Here is a 6,824-nt window from a genome sequence, read left to right as displayed (position 1 = left end):
AATCTGACAATCTGTGGAGAACTTGAGAACCTAAAAATAAAACTACATGAATTTCAATCCAAAATTCGATTCAGCGGAAAACTGATTTGCAGTGCAAGCTGATCCTTCCCACTACAACCATGAAAATCTAAGAGAAAAACAAATACCTTGGCAGCAGACTCATTTAACTTCAAGTCCAGATCAACCCTATCCAACATGACATCCACCTTTTTCCTGATCGAAGAACAAACACAAACGTTCAAATCGAATCGAGGCGCAAGAAATTCATCTTTGGACACAGGTTCCCCAACCATCCGCCGACTCGGCTTACTCCCCTCAGGCTTCCTTTGGCCTTTACGACCTTGCAGCCCATAGGGCATAGAGAGATGTCGGTGCAGGATGAGGAGAGAGTGCTTATGAAGGAAAAATCACTATTGGGGGAGAATATATATGAGGCGGCCGGCTCCTCGCCTGCCTCAGCTATCATCGAAACCGTCTGTCCAGGCCTCCAGGGAGACGGTGGATCACGGCGGCGGAATTAATGGAGTCATAATCATCGCTGTAGATGAGGTGTGAGGAAGGTTGAACGTGGGCTGCGTAGCATGGGCCTATACGCGCGCGCTCGTATATGAAGACGTAACGGAACAACCCATGTTTTGTTTAAGAAGGGACAGGGTTAAACAGCACACATGCACGGGGTCGAATGTGCGGGCATGGGTGGGAAATAAAAGTCGACGTGGCTTCACGAGGAGATAGAAAAATCAGCTAGTGGGGGTCTACTATTTATTTTTAGAGATAAAAGATTTAGGGCCTAGTTATTGGACAGTGTTCAATTTTTAGTTACAAAATCACAACCATTTAAATTTAAATGTATCACAAAATTCCCCGAATTCAAGACATGACACGATAAACCTCCGAGAACCTCCTGCGCCCCCGCACCGGCACCCGCGATTCTCCCCGGCCGGTCGCCGGCGCCGCCCTCGTCTCCGGCGATTCCTCCGGCACGATGCCGTCCCCGTCCCTCCTCCTCCCGCTCCACCTGCCGCCACTCCCCCCGCGCTTCGCCTCCTCCCGGTACCCACCCCGCTTCCTCAGAGCCCCACCACAGCCGACCCCCGCGCCTCGCCTCGCCCTCCCCCCTCGCCGCCTACGCGCCAGCGGCGGAAGAGAAACCCGAGTCGCGGAGGGAGACGGAAGGCGCGCCATCCCCATCGCGCGCTGCTACGACGCTGGCCTCGCGCGGCTCGAGGTCGCCGGCGCCGCGCGGCGGGAGCAGGCGGTCGCGGCCGCGGCCGCGGCCGACGGCGGCGTGGCGGCGGAGGCGCACCTCGGCGCTGGATCCGAGGCCATGGTCATGGAGGCCTTCCTCCCTGGTCCTGGCGGCGCCGCGTCCACTCGACTGGTGAGCGCTTCCACCTCCACCTCCACCTAGCTTAGTACGCTTTGCAGTGCTAAATTGTACCAGTTCGGATTGATTTTGTTGGATGTGGTTATGCTTCACTAATATAGGAAACGCTCGTTTGAATATTAACAGCATTCCAGTACTTTAGATCATAGAAAACATGCTCACACATCGTGAAACAGTTGGAGAAACTAAATTACGCATGTAGATTCCGCAACTGGGCAAGGCATTCACGATGCAATAGAGATAAGTGTGCAATCTGGGGTTGGTGTTTGCACCGTTTTATTGTGTTTATCAAAGAAGAAACTCGCTAGTTTGTCTGTACGCGCCAAAGATGATAAGATTCGTTACTTTGGCCCGATTTTCTTTCTTCATTTTTTCTTGAGGAAGTTTTGCTGATTTGTAGATTTTGCAAGCCAAGGAAGTTCAAGAGAAGGCCAGCAAGATAAAGAAAGACTATGGCGATGATTTCTTCTCGGAAAACGAACCTGATTCCGACAGTATTTTGGCTATGGCCCTTAAGCAAGTTGTAATGGAGAAGCTCGCAAACTTTCGTCTAGAAGTCTTCTCTCCAGGTTCAGGGAGAGATTTAGAAGATTGGAGCAAACCCCGAAAGGTGTACATTGGGTCTTGAATTCTTAATACTGGATTCTTTTTGGTTGTTATCCTGTTGCTAATTTGTGATTCCGTACCAGGTTCCTGTGGATTTTAGCATTAGTTCATCAGATGGAAAACTTCTATCTGCTCTTGCTGAAGCCATCTTCTCATGTGTCATTGAGGATACCGAAAAGAATTACCTCGGGGCACCGCTGGTTTGTTTCAAATCCGGAAGCCAAACTGCTCATCCGATTCCACTGTTTGTATACACCGAATTGCCGAGGCAGAAGTAGCAAATAATGCTAGGAGATGCTTGGAGAGATTTGATCTTGCTAAGTCTTCTCATGAAGTGGGCAAACCAAAGAGTGCATGGTGGCCAGCCCCAAAATACGGAAGCTTGGAGGAGATTGGGGGTCCTGATTTTGTTCTTTGGGCTCATGAGTTCATCCCTTCTTATAAACTGCAAATTAATGCCGCAGCATTCAAGAATACAGAGCTTAAAGGCTGTCATGAGTTAACAAATAATAGGCGGGAAGTTCTTGTATCCCACTTCCAACTGGTACATGGCTACTCTCTACCCGTGCTTTCTGTAGGCATATTTTCTTTGATCATTCTTATCCATTTAAGTTTTCTCTTCCTGTAGGCGGAACTAGGGAATGTTCTTGACATGTATTTTGAAGATCAATTCACATTACCTGGCAAAACTTTTCATTCCCACTGGAATGCAGAACCATCAAAGATTAGAAAGAACAATGTATGCTGGTACTTTATATTAGTAGAAGCTTCCTCACAAAAATGTTTGTTATTTCTCTTTGCCAACATTGTTTCTTTGAGTGCAGGGTTATCTGAACAAGCTCTTTGCTTTTCTGGCTGGTAGCTCTGTTATTCTTATTGTTGGTGTCCTTGCTCAGTTATTCTGGCCTCAGTCTCTTAAAGACAAAAGTTTGTTCATGGGTAGTTCATGCTCCTCCTCACCACAAAGATATTGTTCTGATGTCCATTCTCTGGATAATAGTGAGGTATGCTTATTCCTTGTAACTTTCTTGCTCTTCCTAGGGAAAATTTTGTTTTTAGGCCTAATTTTCTTTGTGTCAGCTTTTGTTTTCTGGGGTTTATGCATGATATGCCCATAGCACTTTCACAGACACTGAGTCATCAGGATTTCCCTATAGTATTTCAAATGACTAATATTCTAAAATGAAATGCTTCTACTTTAATTACTTGGCGTTATTCTGACAGGGGACATACAAAATTGACAATCTCACAAGGATGAAATATCAGTAATTTATTTATTTGCTGCAACTTGCATATAATAACTAATAACCACTCACTACAAAAGAGGGAGTCTCTAAATTGAAGGTGCTAAAGTAAGTCTACATGATTTATTGAAAAGTCATCTCTTAAGACGCTGTTGCTTTGTGATGGATGTTCTGTTTTGTTCGCGTTGGCAATTGTCATGTAGCTTGTATACTTTTGTAACTACTACCCTTGTGCAATGTCCATCAGAACTACTTACTGTGTATAATTAAGGGCATATCTGATGACAAAATCATTACACTCCAAGAACTATTCAGCTCTCTAGAATTTAGTGTTCTGTCTGTGGCTCTGAAACCACTGATAGTATGTCTACAATAGTTTTATCGAAAAAAAGTCTAGAATAGTGGCACTTATCACAATATTTTAACGTTAAATATGTTTGCAACAAGGAAAAATATAGTTGTACTTTTAAAGATACTGTAGCCTGTACAAACTTCACACCAAGTTCTGTATTGCAAGTGCTCACTCCGAAAGTACTCCTTTCACTGCTCTTTCTTCAAATAAATATCGAACAGGTTGAACTAGCATATTTGTATTGCCATGTGTTTCTTAGTAAGACCAAACTGTTTATGCTGCATAACTGGATAGCAAAATACTGCTCTTTTTTTCTATATCAGGTGTTATATAATACTCCCTCTTCTAATTTGCTCCTCCTGGGCAGGTACGAGGTTATTGCGTATCTGTTGTCAAGAAAATAAAAGATTCATGTGGTTGCCCTGGAGATATAGTGGTTGATGAAAATATTGGAGCTTGGGTTGGAGAACTGCCTGACTGCTTCAAGGCCATCAATCTTGGCGAGTATGCAGCTTCTGATGATGCTCGGGATTCCCGTACTGTTAGCCAAGAAACTGAGAACTTATTGGTGTCAAGTCCCACTGAGACGACTTCTCATCTTGAACAAAAGGATAATACCCGGGAAAGTCTGCAGAATATTGCTAGTTTTCAGGTAATTCCCTGATTCATAAAATGTATGCTGCAGCAGATGAAGTTTATTTTTTTGTTATGATGGTGTATAATATGATATCTTGCAACTGAAGTTTGATATTTATTTTACAATATATTGAAAAATTTCTTTGGAAATTTGAAAAATATCCATATGATTTCAGTCATGAATTGATATCACGCCATTTCTTAATCCTATGCTTGTCAATCAATTGTTTGGCGTGCTCGCTGAAGCAGAATACATTTGTTTTGCTGTCTTAAGTTATTCTAATGCAATTTATTAATTTAGTTCCTGTTATTCTTCAGATCAGTTCTCCACTTATCTTATGCTAGCAGTGTATGCATGAATGTAACTTACTAGTATAATTTAGAGTACTCATTTTTCATGTGTCTAGTTGGTTATTTGATCCGGACTCACGAGAAGGAGACTACATTTCTTTACTGTTTGCTTAGCTGGTGTATTCTTATTGATACTTCAGTGCAATTGGATTTTATCCTTAGTTATCATAAAACAAATTGTAAACTACTCTGTTAAATCTCTTAAACAAGTTGTACTTCCAGTGTTTGTTAACTTTTTTTACTTATCATAAATCAAATGATATGTTTTCATTCTCTTGGATCAAATGATATGTCACTTTATTCATCTATTTGTAGGTGGTGATGTCAGAACAAGGTAAACTAGTGGGTTTTCAGCCAACCAGTCGCTTAGCTGTGAGCCATTGGGCAAATAACCCGTTAGCAGCACTGCTGTACGAGGGGCGGAAGCTTTCTCCAGGTATTACGATTGTCCCAAGGACTTATTCTCACTGGAGTATTTATAATTGCATTTATGCTATATATATTTTTTCCTGTCTAATACTTTCAAATGGACATTGTCAGCCTTTCTGGAGCCTAGGCTTAAACTATGCTGTCCTGCTAAGGTTGTCCCAATTGAATTACTGATGTCGGTAAATTCAGAACCTCTTTTTGCTTTGGCGAGGCCTGTTCAAGATCCATGCTAATGGAGGTACCTTACCTATTTTATTTATCCTCCTGTTCTTTTTGGCATAGCAATTTTATTTCCTACACATAGAGTAAAATTGGTAGTGCTCTATTTACCCAAAATGCTGTAGTTGCTGCCATAATCACTATTGCATAGATAACAGTTCAGCTGCTGTTGGGTGTTAAAAACAACTATCACTCAGAGTTCTATAGATCCTTGATGTTCTAAGCATGGCTCTACTTCTATCGATCCACATACACAAGTTAAGCTATAACTGAGAAAATACATATTGTCAGGGCCATATTTTGTTATGCCTCTGCAAACAGTTTCATTTCTGACAAGTTACCAACTGTAATATTTGGCCATCTTAAATAAAAATGGTGCAAAGTCTCGCAGTCACACACTCACAATCATGGAATAAGGAGTATACTAGAAAATGATATGGCCAACCTGTTCTATTAAACTGCAATGGAATATGCATTACAATAAATAAAATGCTAGACTCAATATTTGTGGGATGTAGACTCGAATTCACAATCTTGATCTACGCATAAATTTCTCCAATTGAATTCATAATCACTTGATCTGTGATAATTTGGTTCATTCTCTCTGTTTGGTGGACTGCATCCCAGTACATGTACTTGCTGGGATCTGGGCATGTTAATCGGCCTCTGCATGTTTGCCCAACTTCAATTACCCCTGTTCCACAGCAGCCTCTTGATGTGTCTGTCAACCCTGGTGTTCATAAGAAAACATTGTCATAGGATGCAACCACCGCACACATTTTTTTTTCTCTGCGCAATTAAAAGAGACTGAATTGTATCACAACTTACCATAGGTAACAGGGTCTATGGTCGCCATGCTTACGATTGGATAAACATCAATAAAGGTAGCTCTGGTATCTCGTTGGTTCTTCAGAAAACGTACCACTTCGTCTAGCCTTCTGTTAAACGAAGCTGCCATTGAGTTCATGTTTTCGTGGCATTTTTCTGCACCGGTGCCTAGCAAAGTTCTGACAAGTGGTAAACACCCAACTGGGGGCACTCCAACAAATACAAATCTTCTTCCTCCAAGTGCTCTCATTACCTGTGTAATATATCAGGTCGTTAAGTTGCAGCACTGAGTTAGCATACAAAATGTAGCATCGCTTGACGACGGCGCGGCTCGCTCCCAAATTATATCTACTTTCCTTTTACCGCGAAATTTGCTTCCCTCCAAAGGTAACGTTTTTGCACGTCCATTAGAATTTCATTAAGCTGAATCGTTTGGACCATGCATATCTGCTCTGTGTGTCATCTTCCACGCAAATTTCTATTATATATCATGTGTGTTCATGTATATAGGCCGGACCGTCGACGGCGGCAATGACGAGATGGCAAATCTACCGAAGACGCTATGTGTCTACCGAAAGGACGCTTCTAGCTGCAAAAATAACCAGTTTTGCTACGGTTGTTTGACGAGTGTTTATTTTGCTTCACGTACACATATCAATATTTGGCGCAAATTTCATCCACATAAATCATCTAGCTTGCCTTAGTGCTCATATATCAACCATACTTTTTTTTACATTCTCTAGCCGTCGCAATTGTTCCGTCTAAAAATACA

At 42.2% G+C, this 6,824-nt stretch overlaps 1 pseudogene; it reads left to right on the top strand.

Moving 5' to 3' along the window:
• The first annotated feature begins 985 nt into the window (after positions 1-985).
• LOC124689512 lies at positions 986-5,243 on the top strand (annotated as a pseudogene).
• The last annotated feature ends 1,581 nt before the right edge of the window (positions 5,244-6,824 follow it).

This window comes from Lolium rigidum, chromosome 2, assembly GCF_022539505.1.
Source record: "Lolium rigidum isolate FL_2022 chromosome 2, APGP_CSIRO_Lrig_0.1, whole genome shotgun sequence".
NCBI classification, from domain to species: Eukaryota; Viridiplantae; Streptophyta; class Magnoliopsida; order Poales; family Poaceae; genus Lolium; species Lolium rigidum.
The sequence above is the reverse complement of the archived record's forward strand: the minus strand, read 5'-3'. Positions and strand labels throughout refer to the sequence as shown.